Below are 20,604 nucleotides of genomic sequence, written 5' to 3' on the forward strand. Positions count from 1 at the left end.
TCCCTCCTCTACTCTTCCAAGCCTCCTCCATCCCCATTTCTCCCCTCTCAGCATCCCAAATACCCCTCATTTCGAAGCAAAACATCAACAATCCTTCCCTCTCTTGAAGATCTCACTAAGATACTCTCTAAGAAGCCCTTAAACTCTGTTTTTTGATTCATTTACTCTTGCTCATCACTATTCTTCTAAACAGCAGTAGTTATGGGATCTAGAAGATCCTCAAGGGACAAAGGAAAGAGGAGATTAGTAGAAGATTTTGATCTCACCCTTTTCGATTCAAAATACCATGCTGAAAAATTTTCCTCTTTCGAACCTAGGAGTGTCAATAAGGGAAAATACGTAGATTTAAATGAACTAAGAGACTTAGAGACAATCCAATGGTTTGCAAACTTAGATCTACTTCCAATTTTACAAATTAACGAACCCATCTATCCAAGACTTGTTAGATTGTTTTACAACATACAAATAGATGAAGAAGAAAGAATGTCCACCTATCTTTTAGGACAACACATCTCAATTACGGATAGATTCATTTGCGACATGATAGGCATTCCCATGAAAAGTAGAGGACTTTACTTTAGAGGATCATGGGATGATGAAACTGTTGGAACAACATATGTTGAAGCCTTAGGAACAATTTTTGCCAATCCCAACTTAGCATTTGTTCCTAAAAGTTGTGAACATCTACTGCCTCTAAACACTAAGGTACTTCATCATATCCTAACTAGCATCATTCTCCCTAAACAATACCATCATGATGAAGTAAGCCAATTAGAATTAGGAACTATCTATTTGATCATTAAAGGACATGACATCTGTCTTGGTTATCTTATCCAACAAAACATGTTAGAACTATCTAAGAAAGACATGATGCTCCCATATGGTGGTATAATCACTATAATAATGAAAGCCTACGATATTCTAATACCACCGGAAGAAGAAGTAATAAAAGTAGATAGATTTAGCATAATAAATAAAAATCTACTTCACCGATTAAGATGTTTTTATAGAAATGGTAACTGGGATAGAATGCCAAGAAGAACTGATCCCCCTTAATCTGAACCAGAACCGGAAACACCAGTCTTTAGGAGTACCCAATCTCCTCCAATCTGTTCCTTTGAGGAAACACATCTATTTGAGCAAACTCATACATCATCTGTCGAAGATATTGGGATTCGGATGGACTGATTCGAACAAAGACAAGAACGGCTTGAACAATGACAAGATCAAATCCTATCTGAGCTGCAGCAAATTTATCATCAATTTGACTCCTTGTTTAGGCACTTTAATTTTCCACCTCATGAATGAGCTTGTATGAACACAATCATCTGTTGTTATTGTAAACTCCTTATGTTACTCACCATGATGTGCTTTGCCTTGATCCTTGATATAGTTATCTGATATATTTTGAGCATATGTAGAGTTGTAAACATCTATCGTGGTAAATATATGCCTTGTGCCTTGTGATAAATATAAACTATATGGATATCTCGGATTTTATATTGAAAATAAAAGTTTTGAAAACCTTGTGCTTTGATTTCCATGATAAATATAGTTTGAAAAAGTGATATACCAATGCAGTTGATAAGTCATTGCCATTGATACTAAACATCAACTAGCTGACATTTTTACCAAATCTCTAAGTGAAGAACAATTTGATTTCATAAGAAGAGAATTAGGAATGTTGATAAACTAGTCAAAATTATCTTTCGGACTTTATTGAATGATCAAATCACTTGATAACATGTGTTGAAATGTTTTGTCTTCATGATTGTATTCGAAAAACTGTAGCATAATCTTGTCCGAATGCATGAAAGAATTCATCTCATTTTCGGATTCGCTTAACAGTTGGAATGACAAAAATCAAATACACTCTTATGAAAAATATTTTTTTCCAAAATGGATTTGATAAAATGACTTTCCTCCTTCATGCACAAAGGATTATAACAAAAAAGGAGAAGAAGTATTCAAAGTATTATACGTATCATGCCTTCCTTTATATGCTTGATAACTTGCTTATATTGTTCTCTTGGTATCACATCTACCATTCTTTTTGTTGATGACAAAGGGGGAGAATATATGAATTGATGCTATAAACACTGATGTTATGATTATGCCATACCTGCATCATCAAGAGATATATGAACAGATGCCATATATGAACAAAAATGCAACACTTGCTAAAATATTTGAAATGTGTACATCATGTAATGATATCAAAATCTTACTTCACAGCTTTACATGTTGATATCTTACAATATGATGAATTGCTTCAATTACCATCATTCAAAATTGTTATGTAAGATTTGAAAATGAATGTCAAGTCTTGACATCATCTTCAGAGATGTCACTTGAATTCTTAGGTCTTTAATTCAAGAATGACTTATCTCAAGTATGGCATGTAGATAGGGGGAGTTAAGGTTAACTCCATTATCAATTGATTGTCATCATCAAAAAGGGGGAGATTGTTGAATCTCGGATTTTGATGATGAAGTCAATTGTCATTTGTTGTCTAACCTATATGTTGAGATAAGAGTGCAGGATTAACTATGATGAAAGTAAGATATGCAGCAGGAGTTGCGCCGGAGTCATGACAATGATCACGTTGGGAGTTCGAGAGCTCGACGGAAGTTCCGACAGTCGTCGGAGGTTCTGCGGGAACAAATCCGAGAAGTCCATAAGCTTGCCAAAGAAGCTCATCGGAACTCACCAATTATATCGTCGCAAGTCCAGGAGTTTGCCGGAAGTCCGCAGGAGCATCACCGAGGGTTCATTGGATGATCGACGGAAGTTCGCCGGAAGCTCGCTGGGAGAAGCGATTGACGCACCGGAGCAAGCTGCAGTAAATGTCTAAGGAATAATCGTAGTTAGCACATTGATTAAGTTGGAAATGGGAGGTGATCCCATTAACTTAATCTTGGGGAAATTGGGCCCCTAAAAAACCCAAATCGGGCCGAATGGATCAACCCATTCGGACCCTGATTTCTGCCAGGCGGTTGAACCGCCCAAGGCAGGAGGTTGCACCGCCTGGGCGCAGTCTCCGAGCGAGACTAGGAGGTGCAACCGCCCCAGCCAAGCGGTGGCACCACCTGGGGCTCAGTCTCCGAGCGAGACTGGGCGGTGCAACCTCCCCTGACAGGAGGTGGCACTGCCTGAGCTCAGTCTTCGAGCTCTGCCAGGCGGTGCAACTGCCTCAGTCAGGAGGTGCAACCGCCTGAGCTCAGTCTTCGAGCTCGGTCAGGAGGTGCAACCGCCCCTGACAGAGGTAGCACCGCCCAAAGGCTCAGTCTTCGAGCTCTGCCAGGCGGTGCAACCACTCCAGTCAAGAGGTGCAACCGCCTGATCCCAGAATTCCGGGAATTGACAGTTTTGAGCTCCAAATTTGAACTGGGTTGGGGCCTATAAATACCCCACCCATTCAACACTGAAAGGTAGCAAAAAAACACCGAAATCTTGATCCTTTTCTGTGATTCTTAAAGCTCAAAATTATTGTAAAGCCCAAAGTTCTTCTCCCTCTGTTCTTCCAAGTTCAAAGTTGTAAAGAGAGGAGAGAAAATTTCTGTAAGGGTTGTCTCCTAAGCCCGTCAAAAGAAGTGAAACTGTAAAAGGGTGGTTGGCCTTCGCCTATTGAAGGAAGGCCTCTAGTTGACGTCGGTGACCTCGTTGGTGGAGGAAGCCAAAAGTGGAGTAGGTCAAGATTGACCGAACCACTCTAAATCTCGGTTTGCATTTACTTTGAGCATATTATCTTTACTGCAAACCTCCTCTGAAGCTTACTGCCTTCTGCGCTTTTACGATCGGGTTTCAATCCTTTTACTTTCCGAATCAGCGTTTAGACGTAAATCTACTTTTTCGTACGATCATCATATTTCATATTGCGTTTACGTTTTGAGCTTTACCATAACTGCAAACTGCCTTCATACTCTTGCTTAAACTGCATCTTGCCTAATCAAGTGATTTACGAATCAGCATTTAAACGTAAATCAGCATCTTAGTATGAACGTCGGATTTCAGTTTGCGCCTATATTCTGGTTTTCATCATAGCTACAAATTGCCTGCATAGATTAACTTTAATATCATCTTAGAATCAGATTTTACACAGAAATTATTTTTATCATTCGAACGCAGTTTCGTTTTAATCACAGAAAGTTATCCGCTGCACTAATTCACCCCCCCCTCTTAGTGCTCTCGATCCTAACAACTCAAAATGCAGATTAAAACATAAACACAAATTGATTGGTTTCATCATTAAAATCTTAGTTTCAACACAAGCTTCCAAAATTTGCATCTTGAGCTCCCCTTTGTCATTATCAAAAAGAAGGGAATAAAAATACAATGATTCAAATCATTTCCCTTTACATCAATTTTTAAATTATGGGAAAGATAAAGTGTCATTATTATTTCAATATGTTTGTGCATCATTATAGTTTCAAATTAAAACATGTACAATTTCAAAACCTTATATTTCATCCTTACTTCATGCATGATACTAAACATAAATCAATCATCACTATGGGCATATCATACATGATACTCAAGCATTCATGATACCAAACATTAAATTAATATTTTTAATCATTTATCACTTCATGATTGTTGGTACCAAACATTCAAATTCAAATCATCAAAATCACTTGCAAGAGATTCAAAATGAAATAAATAAATTTATCAATCTCTTGAAATGCTAGTGATTTCTTTTCTCCCCTTTTGTCATTGTAAATAAGAAAGAAGGGAAGAACAATATAATAGTGCAATTCATTTCCTTTTAATTGAATCTTCAAATCATGACAAGGATAAATAACAAAGATGAAAAATCAAGTCATGAATGTCAAAAGGCCTTATATCATTTTTGACAAATTTCTTCTTTGGTAAATACAAAGCATGATAGAAAAAGGATCCTAAAGTTATAATTCCAATAATTCACAAGAAAAATCATGATTCATTTGACAAAAATATTATCGATTCATGCATTTGAATAAATATTTTTAAATTGTCACTTCAACTCATCATGCATAGTTTCAAAATGTAAAATCATCAAACATGATGCAATCATTTATTTTCAAAACATTCATCATTATTTTCGACTCATTCAATTTATCAAATCAACACAATATAATGAGTATTTCCTGCATTCATATCATCACATGAAGAATATCAAGAAGAATTAATTGGGTGATGAGATAAATATTTTATGAATGCAAAGAATTGTACATAAAAATTATATTATGCAAGATAAAATATCAAAGATAATGAAGATAAAGTGTGAGTATCAAGAGACATATTCTGATTCATTTTGGATAACTCAAATAGCGAAAAGAAAGAATCATAGTAGACAATCTTGATTTATTAAAAGAATTTTCAAGTTATAATTCTGAGAAATCAAGAGAAACCATGATTCTTTTTCACAAGTCTCTTCTTAAATAAATAACGAAAAGAATTCTTAGAAGATCATGATATAGATAAAATTCATTCAATCTTGTAGGAGAACAAAATATTAATTCATGCATATAAAATCTCTCAATTCATTAAGAATCATAAAAATTATAATTCTGAAAAATCATGATTCATTTAGAAAATTTTCTTCTTTAGTAAACGACAAGAAGAAACATGGGAGTTCAAAAAATAAGATCTTGATTCATAAACGATTTCAAGTTATAAATCACGAGAAATCAAGATCATGATTTCGATAAAATCCATCATTTTTAAAATCCATGAGATTCACAAAAGCATAATATACATGAATTCATTAATGAAAAATCAATAAGATAGAGATGGAAAATGTATTCCTCCCCCCTCCCCACCCTTTATATATATATATATATATATATATATCTCATTTGAAGTTGTTTACTTCATATAAGCATGCCTTTATGTTTTTCGTATGAAAACCATACATCATGGTTTAAAATCGATAGAGTAAATCTCATCGTCAAGATCAATGAACCATAAATTACCCAAAAATTATCATACATAATTTCAAAATATAAACTTATTAAGCATAATTATTATGCATTACTTGAAATCAAACATGATTTCATTAATCATAAAGCATCTTCAATCAAAATCGAGAAATAATACGGAAATTAACATGATACACATTAATGCTTCTTAAACTAATCTTGTTATGTGTACAAGCATTAGATTTATATCTAACATTTTACTGTATTATTACATCATTAAAACATCAAAAACATTTTGTTTGTTTATCATATAACATGTAATTTTCATGACTATTTTCAAAATTACTAGATAAGCATGATTTCTAATTTTTTGTATTTTCATTTATTAAACATGTAATTTTCAAGAAAAATAATTAAACTAAATTAAAAATAACTCATTAAAAGCATCTATAATTTCGAAATAAATTAGAGGAGTTTCGTTTACCTCGTCGTCGAAAGCCGTTAAAGCGTAGTTTGCCACCTCACCTTTGTTGATTTTCTCCTCATTTTTGGAGGATCTCGATTCATCCCAAAGTTCTTCCCTCTTCTTGCATTCATAGCAAGTAGTTACGTTCTTTTTGTTCTTTAATTTTTGTTTCATGAACTTTTTAAATTTCATAGTGTTGAGTTCAAGTTCACCATCACTTGAGCTTATGCTCAAGTGGTCTTCAATTGTTCTTAGTCTGAAATCCTTCCTATTCTTTGGAAGGTAGTTCTCAAGTTCTTCACGTGCATTGCACGTCATTTCATAGATCATTAGAGACTCGATAAGTTCTTTGATCAAAAAAGTATTCAAATTTTTTGATTCTTGAATAGCCATTATTTTCAAATCCCAATTTTGAGAACATGATCGTAAAATCTTGTTAATGAGTTCAAAATTAGAAAAGCATTTGCCAAGACCTTTTAAACCATTGACAACATCCGTAAAACGGGTGTACATGTCAACAATGGTTTCGCTCGGCTTTATTCGAAATAGTTCAAAACCATGCATTAAAAGATTGACCTTCAAAACTTTTAATTTATTAGTGCTTTCGTGAGTGGTTTCAAGAATATGCCAAATGTCGAAAGTCATTTCACAAGTAGAAACCCGATTAAACTCGTTTTTGTCTAAGGCACAAAAATGGAGCATTCATAGCTCTAGCATTTAAAAAGAAATCTTCTTCTCTAAATCATTCCATTCGTTCATTGGTTTAGAAAATTTTTGAAAGCCATTTTCAATAATACTCCATAGATTTAAATCTAAAGAAAGCAAGAAAACTCTCATTCGAGTTTTCCAATATGTGTAGTTCGTCTCATTGAACAAGGTAGGATGAATGAGAGAGTGACCCCCTTGAAAGTTGAAAAGAGCCATTTTTCTTGGGTGTTAAACCAAATAAGAAATAACAAGGCTCTCATACCAACTGTTAGGAAAAAGTTGGCACTAAGAGTGGGGGGTGAATTAGTGCAGCGGTAAAATAACGTCGATTTTGGAAAATCTCTCATACGTTGAAAACCAATTTCAAAAACTTAACTTGAAAGCATGTTCATAAAAGTATTGAAGGCAATAAACAAGTAAAATAATTTGCAGTAAAGTAAATTGCTCAAGACGAAATGCAAACCAAGTCTATAGTGGTTCGATCATCGTGACCTACATCCACTCCGCCGATTCCTCTTCCGTCGAGGCCACCGGCATCCACTATCGGTCTTCCTTTAATAGGCGAAGACCAACCACCTTTTACAACTTTTTCTCCTTTTATCGGGTTTAGGAGATAACCCTTACAGCCCCACTTACTCCTCTCTTAAACTATTCTCAAAGTTATGTGCTTTATTTCCTCTTAAGAGAGGAGTAAGTGGGGCTGTAAGGGTTAACTCCTTGCAGCAAAGGTAATGAGGAAATAAAGCACATAAGAAGGTTTGCAGTAATGTAAATAGCAATAAGAAAATGCAAACCAGATATCACGCCAATTTTAAAGTGGTTCGGTCAAATGACCTACATCCACTTGCGAGGCCCTCTTCGATGAGGCTCCCACCTTCCACTAGCAAATCTCTTGAAGGGGAAGGACAAATACCCCTCTTACAACCTTTTACAAGCGGTTCACACTCTTACAAATTTTCAACACGAAAGAAGGAGGTGAACACTCTAACAAAATGAAAACAAGACTTGCTATGACTTTTCTAAGACCTTTTTCTTAATCTATTGCTTCTCAAAAAGTTGTTCTCTCAGTTGAGAATTGAGGGGTATTTATAGGCCTCAAGAGGATTCAAATTTGGGCTCCAAAATTTGAATTCTCTTTGGTTCCCGATGATGGCGGTGCCACCGTCTGTTAGTGTCTGACACTGACAGTGTACTGGCGGTGCCACCACCGGACCTCTCGGGTGCTGGGCGGTGCCACTGCTCAGTCCAGCGGTGCCATCGCTTGGTTCTCGGGTTCTAGGCGGTGCCACCGCCTAATCTGGCGATGCCACCGCCTACACTATTTCAGCTCACTGGTTGGGCTCCAAACTTGGCCCAAACCAGTCCGAACTCGGGCCCAATTAGCCCCTACTTGAATTATAGGATTAATACCTAATCCTAACCCTAATTAATGTGCTAACTATGAATTTAAAGACATTTTCTAAGCTATTACAAAGTCCGCAAGTCAAGACTTTTTCCGACGAGCTTCCGGCGAACTTCCGACGATCTTCCGACGAACTCTCGGAAACCATTCTACGGACTCCCGGCAAGCTCCTAGACTTCACGATTTGATCTTGGCGAGTTCCAATGAGCTTCTTCGGTAAGCTTCGATCTTTCTCGGCGAGCTCCGCGAACTTCCAACGAACCTTCCGGCGAGCTTCCGAAAAACCCTTCGGCAAGCTCCCTACTCATTCTCGCAATGTATCACAATGTATCACATGTATCGCAAATTGAAATTTTTTAGTATCAATGTACCATTCGGCAAGCTCCCTACTCATTTTTTAGTATCGTGATGTATCACATATATCGTAAATTGAAATTTTTAATACTATTATCATATCATGTTTAACAATTGATGTCTTTCATGACATGATTTCTTTGCATTTTTGTCTTGCATATATCATGTGATGATTGAAATATTGATTGATGCAAATTCATAATTTATGTAAAAGTCTAAATCATTGGTTCCTCTCCTTCTTTTCAGCAATGACATAGGGGGAGAAAGATTGCTAGCTCAAGGCAAATGTTGGCTAGCTTGTACTCTTCCCTTCTTTTCGACAAAAACAAAGGGGAGAAAGCTTTTGCTAGTTAGAACATGCAAAAAAAAGCAAAGTGCAATCTTGCACAAGAAGCAAGTGTTGAATTGCCATGATTGAACTTAAGAATCTTTCTATGCTTTTGTGCTTATATGTTGTGATGAAAATCTAGCTTCATATTACAAAAACTTGAATATCTTTTAAAATAGCTAGAGCTACTTCTCCTTTTTGTTGATGACATAGGGGGAGAAGTATATTGATGACTTCATGCATTGAATTGAATATTTTATATATATTTACATGATGGTTTAAATGTTTTTCATAACATATGATGAATGTTACTTGGATTTGGGATAATCCAAGTGTTCTATCAATGGCATATTGATAGGGGGAGTTTGGTTAAACTCTGAGAAGTTAAGGTTAACTCCGTTAGTCATCAATTAGTTGTCATCATCAAAAAGGGGGAGATTGTTGAATCTCGGATTTTAATGATGAAACTAATTGATTGTGTTTAGATGTTTAACTGCATTTTGAGTGATGCAGGTCTACTCGATTAGGATTAGATAGTTAACGCAAGAGGAATTAACGTTGCGCCGGAGGAGATCACGTTAGGATATTGGATGGCAGAAGGCTTCGGACGTCGGGCATTGGGCCAGGAGCGGAATTGCGCCAAGGATATCGGGATTGCGGAGGTTAACCGCCGATTGGGCAACAAGCCACAAGAGAGGACGATGCGCCGAAGAATCGGACGAAGCGCCAACCAATGACGTGTCAGGCAATAGAATGTCAATTTGCTTTGTAATAATTGTCTAGATCGGAGTAGAGTTTTGGCTTATGTGTGCAGGATTAACTACGATAACGATGAAGACAAAAAGCGAAACAAAGTGTCGGAGTGAAGTGCGAAGGATTTGTTGTGAGTTCGAGAGTTCGACGAAAGTCCGAAGGTTCGTGGGGAATGCTGTCGGAACTAGCCGAGAATGAGTAGAGAGCTTGATCTTATTGATTTTGAAGAATCCATTTGTATCATCTTGGTGAATCTCTTGGATTTTGATAATGATTTTGATGATTTAAATTTGAATAATTTTTTATCGAAATCACAATCTTGATCTCTTGAAATTTATAACATAAAATCCTTTATGAATCAAGATTGTTTTCTATTTAAAAGGAGATTTGTCGAAATGTTTCATAGTCTTTTAGTATTCATGATCTTGATAATTATGTTTTGAAACTTTATGTAAACCAAGAATGTTCATCATGATTCTCTCTTTGAATATTTAAAGAGGAGAATTTTCTAGATGAATCATGATTTTGATGACTGAATATTTGATGTGCATGAATTGAGATCTTGCTCTCCTACTATTCTTTTTGCTATTCACCAAAAGGAAGACTAATTCTAATAAACCATGATATGCTATATAAATTTTATTGTATTCATGAAGTAATATCTCATCACTAATTTTTGTTTATATTCCTTCATGTGATGATATGAATGTATGAAACACTTATGATATGATTTTTTATACAATTCCATGTATTCATGAAATATTTATCTTGTTAGGATCGAGAGCACTAAGAGGGGGGGGTGAATTAGTGCAGCGGATAAATTTCTACGATTAAAACGAAACTGCGTTCGAATGATAAAAACAATTTCTGTGTAAAATCTGATTCTAAGATGATATTAAAGTTAATCTATGCAGGCAGTTTGCAGCTATGATGAAAACCAGAATATAGGCGCAAACTGAAATCCGACGTTCATACTAAGATGCTGATTTACGTTTAAATGCTGATTCGTAAATCACTTGATTAGGCAAGATAAAGTTTAAGCAAGAGTATGAAGGCAGTTTGCAGTTATGGTAAAGCTCAAAATGTAAACGCAATCTGAAATAGGATGATCGTACGAAAAAGCAGATTTACGTCTAAACGCTGATTCGGAAAGTAAAAGGATTGAAACCCGATCGCAAAAGCGCAGAAGGTAGTAAGCTTCAGAGGAGGTTTGCAATAAATATAATATACTCAAAGTAAATGCAAACCGAGATTTAGAGTGGTTCGGTCAATCTTGACCTACTCCACTTTTGGCTTCCCCCACCGACGAGGTCACCGACGTCAACTAGAGGCCTTCCTTCAATAGGCGAAGGCCAACCACCCTTTTACAGTTTCACTCCTTTTAATGGGCTTAGGAGACAACCCTTACAGAAATTTTCTCTCCTCTCTTTATAGCTTTGAACTTGGAAGAACAGAGGGAGAAGAACTTTGGGCTTTACAATAATTTTGAGCTCTAAAAATCACAGAAAAGGATCAAGATTTCAGTGTTTTTTTGCTACCTTTTAATGCTGAATGGGTGGGGTATTTATAGGCCCCAACCAAGTTCAAATTTGGAGCTCAAAACTGTCAATTCCCGGAATTTCGGGATCAGGCGGTTGCACCTCCTGACTGGAGCAGTTGCACCGCCTGGCAGAGCTCGAAGACTGAGCCTCTGGGAAGTGCTACCTCTGTCAGGGGTGGTTGCACCTCCTGACCAAGCTCGAAGACCGAGCTCAGGCGGTTGCACCTCCTGACTGAGGCGGTTGCACCACCTTGCAGAGCTCGAAGACCGAGCTCAGGCGGTACCACCTCCTGTCAGGGGAGGTTGCACCGCCCAGTCTCGCTCGGAGACTGAGCCCCAGGCGTTGCCACCGCCTAGCTGGGGCGGTTGCACCTCCCAGTCTTGCTCGAAGACTGCGCCCAGGCGGTGCAACCTCCTGCCTTGGGCGGTTCAATCGCCTGGCAGAAATCAGGGTCCGAATGGGTTGATCCATTCGACCCGATTTGGGTTTTTCAAGGGCCCAATTGCCCCAAGATTAAGTTAATGGGATCACCTCCCATTTCCAACTTAATCAATGTGCTAACTACGATTATTCCTTAGATATTTACTTCAGCTTGCTCCGGTGCGTCAATCGCTTCTTCCGGCGAGCTTCCGGCGAACTTCCGTCGATCATCCGATGAACCCTCGGTGATGCTCCTGCGGACTTCCGGCAAACTCCTGGACTTGCGACGATACACTTGGCAAGTTCCGACGAGCTTCTTTGGCAAGCTTATGGACTTCTCGGATTTGTTCCCGTAGAACCTCCGACGACTGTCCGAACTTTCGTCGAGCTCTCAAACTCCCAACGTGATCATTGTCATGACTCCGGCGCAACTCTTGCTGCATGTCTTACTTTCATCGTAGTTAATCCTGCACACTTATCTCAACATATAGGTTAGACAACAAATGACAATTGACTTCATCATCAAAATCCGAGATTCAACAATCTCCCCCTTTTTGATGATGACAATCAATTGATAATGGAGTTAACCTTAACTCCCCCTGTCTACATGCCATACTTGAGATAAGTCATTCTTGAATTCAAGACCTAAGAATTCAAGTGACATCTCTGAAGATGATGTCAAGGCATGACATTCATTTTTAAATCTTACATAACAATTTTGAATGATGGTAATTGAAGCAATTCATCATATTGTAAGATATCAACATGTAAAGCTGTAAAGTAAGATTTTGATATCATTACATGATGTACACATTTCAAATATTTTAGCAAGTGTTGCATTTCTGTTCATATATGGCATATGTTCATATATCTCTTGATGATGCAGGCATGGCATAATCTTAGTATCAGTGTTTATAGCATCAATTCATATATTTCTCCCCCTTTGTCATCAATAAAAAGCATGGTAGATGTGATACCAGGAGAACAATATAAGCAAGTTATCAAGCATATAAAGGAAGGCATGATACGTATAATGCTTTGAATACTTCTTCTCCTTTTTTGTTATAATCCTTTGTGCATGAAGGAGGAAAGTCATTTTATCAAATCCATTTCCGAAAAAAATATTTTTCATAAGAGTGTATTTGATTTTTGTCATTCCAACTGTTAAGCGAATCTGAAAATGAGATGAATTCTTGTTAGGATCGAGAGCACTAAGAGGGGGGGGGGTGAATTAGTGCAGCGAAAAACTTTGTGCGATTAAAATCGAAAGCTGCGTTCGAACGATAAAAACAACTTCTATATGGAAGTTGATACTAAGCAAGGTTAAAGTCAAACTATGCAGGCAGTTTGCAGCTATGATGAAAACCAGAATATCGGCGCAAACTAAAATCCGACGTTCGTACGAAGAAACTGATTTACGTCTAAATAATGATTCGTAAATCACTTGATTAGATAAGATGCAGTTTAAGCAGGAGTATAAAGGTAGTGTGCAGTTATGGTAAAGCTCAAAACGTAAACGCAATCTGCAATATAATGATCATACGAAAAAGCATATTTATGTCTAAACGTAGATTTACGTCTAAACGCAGATTTATGTCTGAACCTTGAAACTCGTTCATAAAATCGCAGAGGGCAGTAAGCTATTGAGAAGTTTGCAGTGAAGGTAAAATGCTCAAAGGAAATGCAAACCGAGATTTAGAGTGGTTCGGTCAATCTTGACCTACTCCACTTTTGGCTTCCTCCACCGACGAGGTTACCGACGTCAACTAGAGGCCTTCCTTCAATAGGCGAAGGCCAACCACCCTCTTACAAATTCACTCCTTTTGACGGGCTTAGGAGACAACCCTTATAGAAGTTTTCTCTCCTCTCTTTACAACTCAAACTTTGAAGAACAAAAAGAGGAGAACTAGCAGTTTTGAGCTCTAAGAACCACAGAAAGACAGCAAGATTTTGAGTGTGTGTTCTATGCTTTCAGTGCTGAATGGGTGGGGTATTTATAGGCCCCAACCCAGTTCAAATTTGGAGCTCAAATCTGTCAATTCCCGGAATTCCGGGATCAGGCGGTTGCACCTCCTGACTGGGGCGGTTGCACCTCCTGGTAGAGCTCGAAGACTGAGCCTCTGGGCGGTGCCACCTCTGTCAGGGGTGGTTGCACCTCTCTGCCAGAGCTCGAAGACCGAGCTTAGGTGGTTGCACCGCCTGACTGGGGAGGTTGCACTGCCTGGCAGAGCTCGAAACTTGAGCTCTGGCGGTGCTACCTCTTGACATAAGAGGTTGCACCGCCCAGTCTCGCTCGGAGACTGAGCCCGGGGCGGTGCCACCTCTTGGCTGGGGCGGTTGCACCTCCCAGTCTCGCTGGGAGACATAGCCTGGGTGGTGCTACCTCCTGGCTTGGGCGGTTGCACCTCCCACAGCAATCAGGGTCTGAATGGGTTAATCCATTCGGCCCAATTTGATTCTTTCAGGGGCCCAATTGCCTCAAGATTAAGCTAATGGGATCACCTCCCATTTCTAACTTAATCAATGTGCTAACTACGATTATTTCCTCAGACATATTCTGCAGCTTGCTCCGGTGCGTCAATCGCGTCTTCCGGCGAGTTTCCGGCGAACTTCCGTCGATCATCCGACGAACCCTCGGTGATCCTCCTACAGACTTCCGGCAAACTCCTGGACTTGTGACGATCCACTTGGCAAGTTCCGATGAGCTCCTTTGGCAAGCTTCTGGACTTCTCGGATTTGTTCCCGCAAAACCTCCGACGACTGTCCGAACTTCTGTCGAGCTCTTGAACTGCCAACGTGATCATTGTCATGACTCCGGCGCAACTCCTGCTGCATGTCTTACTTTCATTGTAGTTAATCCTGCACATGTAAACAAAACTTCGATCGAGACAATTAATCCTAAGCGATTAACCAAGTTGTCCGGCATGTCATTGGTCCCTCGACGCTTCGTCCGATTCTTCGGCGCATCGTCCTTTCCTGCGGCCTATTGCCCAATCGGCTAGTTGGCTCCGCAACTCCGATATCCTTGGCACAATACCCGCTCTTCTTAGCCCGATGCCCGAGTCCATGGCCCGAAGCCTTCTGTCGATACGTCGACCGATCCACCGGCCCGACGTCCAATCTTCTGACATGTTCCTCCGGCACAACATGATTTTCTTGCTTTAATTGTCTCATCCTGATCGAGGCATCCTGCGTCACTCAAAACGCAGATTAAATCATAAACATATATCAAGTGGTTTTCATCATCAAAATACGAGATTCAACAATTCTTTCATGCATTCGGACAAGATTATGCTACAGTTTTTCAAATACAATCATGAAGACAAAACATTTCAACACATGTTATCAAGTGATTTGATCATTCAATAAAGTCCGAAAGATAATTTTGACTAGTTTATCAACATTCCTAATTCTCTTCTTATGAAATCAAATTGTTCTTCACTTAGAGATTTGGTAAAAATGTCAGCTAGTTGATGTTTAGTATCAATGGCAATGACTTATCAACTGCATTGGTATATCACTTTTTCAAACTATATTTATCATGGAAATCAAAGCACAAGGTTTTCAAAACTTTTAGTTTCAAAATAGAATCCGAGATAGCCATTTAGTTTATATTTACCACAAGGCACAAAGCATATATTTACCACGATAGATGTTTACAACTCTACATATGCTCAAAATATATCAGGTAACCATATCAAGGATCAAGGCAAAGCACATCATGGTGAGTAACATAAGGAGATTACAATAACAACAGATGATTGTGTTCATACAAGCTCATTCATGAGGTGGAAAATTAAAGTGCCTAAACAAGGAGTCAAATTGACGATGAATTTGCTGCGGCTCAGATAGGATTTGATCTTGTCGTTGTTCAAGCCGTTATTGTCTTTGTTCGAATCGGTCCATCCGAATCCCAATATCTTCGACAGATGATGTATGAGTTTGCTCAAATGGATGCGTTTCCTCAAAGGGACAGATCGGAGGAGATTGGGTACTCCTAAAGACTGGTTTTTCCGGTTCTGGTTCTGGTTGAGGGGGATCTGTTCTTCTTGGCATTCTAACCCAGTTACCGTTTCTATAAAAACATCTTAATCGGTGAAGTAGATTTTTATTTATTATGCTAAATCTATCTACTTTTATTACTTCTTCTTCCGGTGGCATTAGAATATCATAGGCTTTCATGATTCTAGTGATTATACCACCATATGGGAGCATCATGTCTTTCTTAGATAGTTCTAACATGTTTTGTTGGATAAAATAACCAAGACAGATGTCATGTCCTTTCATGATCAAATACATAGTTCTTAATTCTAATTGGCTTACTTCATCATGATGGTATTGTTTAGGGAGAATGATGCTAGTTAGGATATGATGAAGTACCTTAGTGTTTAGAGGCAGTAGATGTTCACAACTTTTAGGAACAAATGCTAAGTTAGGATTGGCAAAAATTGTTCCTAAGGCTTCAACATATGTTGTTCCAATAGTTTCATCATCCCATGATCCTCTAAAGTAAAGTCCTCTACTTTTCATGGGAATGCCTATCATGTCGCAAATGAATCTATCCGTAATTTAGATGTGTTGTCCTAAAAGATAGGTGGACATTCTTTCTTCTTCATCTATTTGTATGTTGTTGTAATACAATCTTACAAGTCTTGGATAGATGGGTTCGTTAATTTATAAAATTGGAAGTAGATCTAAGTTTGCAAACCATTGGATTGTCTCTAAGTCTCTTAGTTCATTTAAATCTACGTATTTTCCCTTATTGACACTCCTAAGTTCGAAAGAGGAAAATTTTTCAGCATGGTATTTTGAATCGAAAAGGGTGAGATCAAAATCTTCTACTAATCTCCTCTTTCCTTTGTCCCTTAAGGATCTTCTAGATCCCATAACTACTGCTGTTTAGAAGAATAGTGATGAGCAAGAGTAAATGAATCAAAAAACAGAGTTTAAGGGCTTCTTAAAGAGTACCTTAGTGAGATCTTCAAGAGAGGGTAGGATTGTTGATGTTTTGCTTCGAAATGAGGGGTATTTGGGATGCTAAGAGGGGAGAAATGGGGATGGAGGAGGCTTGGAAGAGTAGAGGAGGGAAGGGAGTGAGTTGGGGTCGGTTTCACTGTTGGCCATAGCTTGGGTTAAAAAGGGCAGAGTTGCGGGCGGTTGCACCTCTGGCTAGAGCGGTGCAACCGCTTGCAACACGTGACAACTGGAGGTGCTACCTCCAGCTGGGGCGGTGCCACCGCCTGTAGGCGGTGAGCACTTGTTCTGATCAGTGTGATCTGATCTGAGAGTTTTTTGTCTTGAGAAGAATTTTCATTCAGAGCAATCAACTTTACTTACGTAATTACGTAAGAGTTTTCATTTTAAGGCAAGGATTTTTGCACGATCAAGATAGATCTTTTAAAGTGCATACTCTCAATGTCGTATACATGTTTGTGATAGTTTGTTCAAGTTGGTAAGCCTTGCAAGTTCATGACAGACTTAGTCACTTCATGATACAGAGTTGGATTCGAAGGTTATGAACGAATGAAATTGATGGGTTCGAAAATCCAGAGAATATGTGAATTTGGGAACCATATGTTTCTAAGTCAAATAAGGTTGTATCTAAATCGCATTTGTGATTTTAAATTTATAATCTCAATCTGTTATTTAGGCTAGAGAGCATTGTGAGTTTCTTTTTGGATCTTGGGTCATGAATATCGAGAATCAAGGAGCAGAATATTATTTCTTGCTCCAACCTAAAATTTTTATGTTTTTAATGTTTTTACAAGAAGGGATGATTTTTAGGTACCCATTTGCTTTTGGGTGCCTCACAAATAGATCTACATTGTCTATCATGTTGCATAGAATTTATCATGGTTCCTTTAGGAACCCAAATCAATTTGTTTGGACTAATTTTCTTGAATGGACAATAATGCGTCTTGTATCCAAATTTGCAACAAAAGTTGCATTTGTTTTGGTGTCGAACATGTAAGATGGTGTCTTTTATAAAGGTGGTTGGATTTTGGTGAGAACTTCTCACAAATCCAATTCCACTTCTTTTGGGAACGTGACCCTTGTTTCCAAGGATCATGTTCAATGACTTGCTACCAACCTCGAATTTCTTTAAGGTGTCCTTAAGTAGCAAGTTTTCTTTTTGGAGAGTTTCTAGATCATGGCATTTGATGCATGAATTTAAACTATCATGACATTCAGTTTTTAACTTATCAAAATTACAAGTAAGACTATCATACTCCTTTTTTAGCAATTTGTATTTTCTATTGATAATCTTGCATTCATCAAATAAGTCATGAAAGGCATTTAATAATTCATCAAATGAGAAATCTGCATCTATTAAATTTGTTACCTCATCTCCGATGGCCATTAAGGCATAATGAGCAATTTGCTCAGTGTTGGACTCCTCTTCTTCGGATGCGCTCGAGTCATCCCATGTTGCTTTGAGCGCCTTCTTCTTTGATGTTCTCTTTTTGACTTGGGGACAATCATTCTTGTAGTGTCCCGGCTTTTTGCATTCATAGCAAATAACTTGGTCCTTTTTGGGTTCAAGTTTATTTTTTGCGTCATTCTTAAACTTGTTTCTTTTAAAGAATTTTTTAAATTTTCTTGTTAGAAGTGCCAAGTCATCATCACAGTCCTCATCACTTGAGTTTTCTCTCAAGTGGCCTTCTAAAGTTTTAAGTGCCATATCCTTCCTGTTCTTTGGAAAGATATCTTCTTGCTCTTCATGAGCTTTACAAGTCATCTCGTAGGTCATTAATGACCCGATTAGTTCTTCAAGAGGAAAGTTGCGCAGATCTTTTGCCTCTTGAATAGCAGTGACTTTAGGATCCCAACTTTTCGGAAGGGATCTTAGAATCTTATTTACGAGCTCAAAATCCGAAAAAAATTTTCCTAGTCCTTTTAGACCGTTGACGATATCCGTGAAACGGGTAAACATGTCACCAATGGTTTCACTCGGTTTCATCCGGAAAAGCTCGAAAGAATGTAACAGAAGATTGATTTTTGACTCTTTCACTCTACTTGTGCCTTCGTGAGTCACTTCGAGTGTGTGCCAAATATCAAATGCGGTTTCACAAGTTGAAATACAGTTAAACTCGTTTTTATCAAGTGCACAAAATAAGGCATTCATAGCCTTTGCATTAAGAGCGAAAGCCTTCTTCTCCAATTCATTCCAATCGATCATTGGAAGAGAAGACTTCGAAAATCTGTTTTTAACAAGATTCCAAAGTTTAAAATCCATAGAAATAAGAAAGATCCTCATTCGGGTCTTCCAATAGGTGTAGTCCATCCCACTGAACATGGGTGGACGTGTAATAGAATGGCCCTCTTGGTTTCCGGCGTATGCCATCTCTCTTGGGTTTTAATCCGTTAGAGAGTTAACCTCGCTTTGATACCAATTGTTAGGATCGAGAGCACTAAGAGGGGGGAGTGAATTAGTGCAGCGGATAACTTTCTGCGATTAAAATGAAACTGCGTTCGAATGATAAAAACAATTTCTGTGTAAAATCCGATTCTAAGATGATATTAAAGTTAATCTATGTGTTGAATCTCAGATTTTGATGATGAAGTCAATTGTCATTTGTTGTCTAACCTATATGTTGAGATAAGTGTGCAAGATTAACTACGATGAAAGTAAGACATGCAGCAGGAGTTGCACCGGAGTCATGACAATGATCATGTTGGGAGTTCGAGAGCTCGACGGAAGTTCGGACAATCGTCGGAGGTTCTGTGGGAACAAATCCGAGAAGTCCATAAGCTTGCCAAAGAAGCTCATTGGAACTCACCAAGTGTATCGTCGCAAGTCCAGGAGTTTGCCGGAAGTCTGCAGGAGCATCACCGAGGGTTCATCGGATGATCGATGGAAGTTCGTCGGAAACTCGCCGGAAGAAGCGATTAACGCACCGGAGCAAGCTGCAGAAATTGTCTTAGGATTTATCGTAGTTAGCACAATGATTAAGTTGGAAATGGGAGGTGATCCCATTAGCTTAATCTTGGGGCAATTGGGGCCCTGAAAAACCCAAATTGGGCCGAATGGATCTACCCATTCGGACCCTGATTGCTGTGGGAGGTGCAACCTCCCCTGACAGGAGGTAGCACCGCCTGAGCTCGGTCTTCGAGCTCTGGCAGGCGATGCAACTGCCCCAGTCAGGAAGTTCAACCGCCTGAGCTCGGTCTTCGAGCTCTGGCAGAGAGGTGCAACCGCCCCTAACAGAGGTGGCACCGCCCAAAGGCTCAGTCTTCGAGCTCTGCCAGGCGGTGCAACCGCCTGATCCCGGAATTCCGGGAATTGACAGTTTTGTGCTCCAAATTTGAACTGGATTGGGGCCTATAAATACCCCACCCATTCAGCACTGAAAGGTAGCAACTCACACTTGAAATCTTGATCTCTTTCTGTGATTCTTAGAGCTCAAAATTGTTGTAAAGGCCAAAAGTTCTCCTCCCTCTGTTCTTCAAAGTTTTGAGTTGTAAAGAGAGGAGAGAAAATTTTTGTAAGGGTTGTCTCCTAAGCCCGTCAAAAGGAGTAAAACTGTAAAAGGGTGGTTGGCCTTCGCCTATTGAAGGAAGGCCTCTAGTTGACGTCGGTGACCTCATCGGTGGAGGAAGCCAAAAGTGGAGTAGGTCAAGATTGACCGAACCACTCTAAATCTTGGTTTGCATTTACTTTGAGCATTTTATCTTTACTGCAAACGTCCTAAATAGCTACTACCTTATGCGCTTTTACGAACGAGTTTCTA

This window comes from Musa acuminata, chromosome BXJ3-9 (assembly GCF_036884655.1).
Source record: "Musa acuminata AAA Group cultivar baxijiao chromosome BXJ3-9, Cavendish_Baxijiao_AAA, whole genome shotgun sequence".
Classification (NCBI taxonomy): domain Eukaryota; kingdom Viridiplantae; phylum Streptophyta; class Magnoliopsida; order Zingiberales; family Musaceae; genus Musa; species Musa acuminata.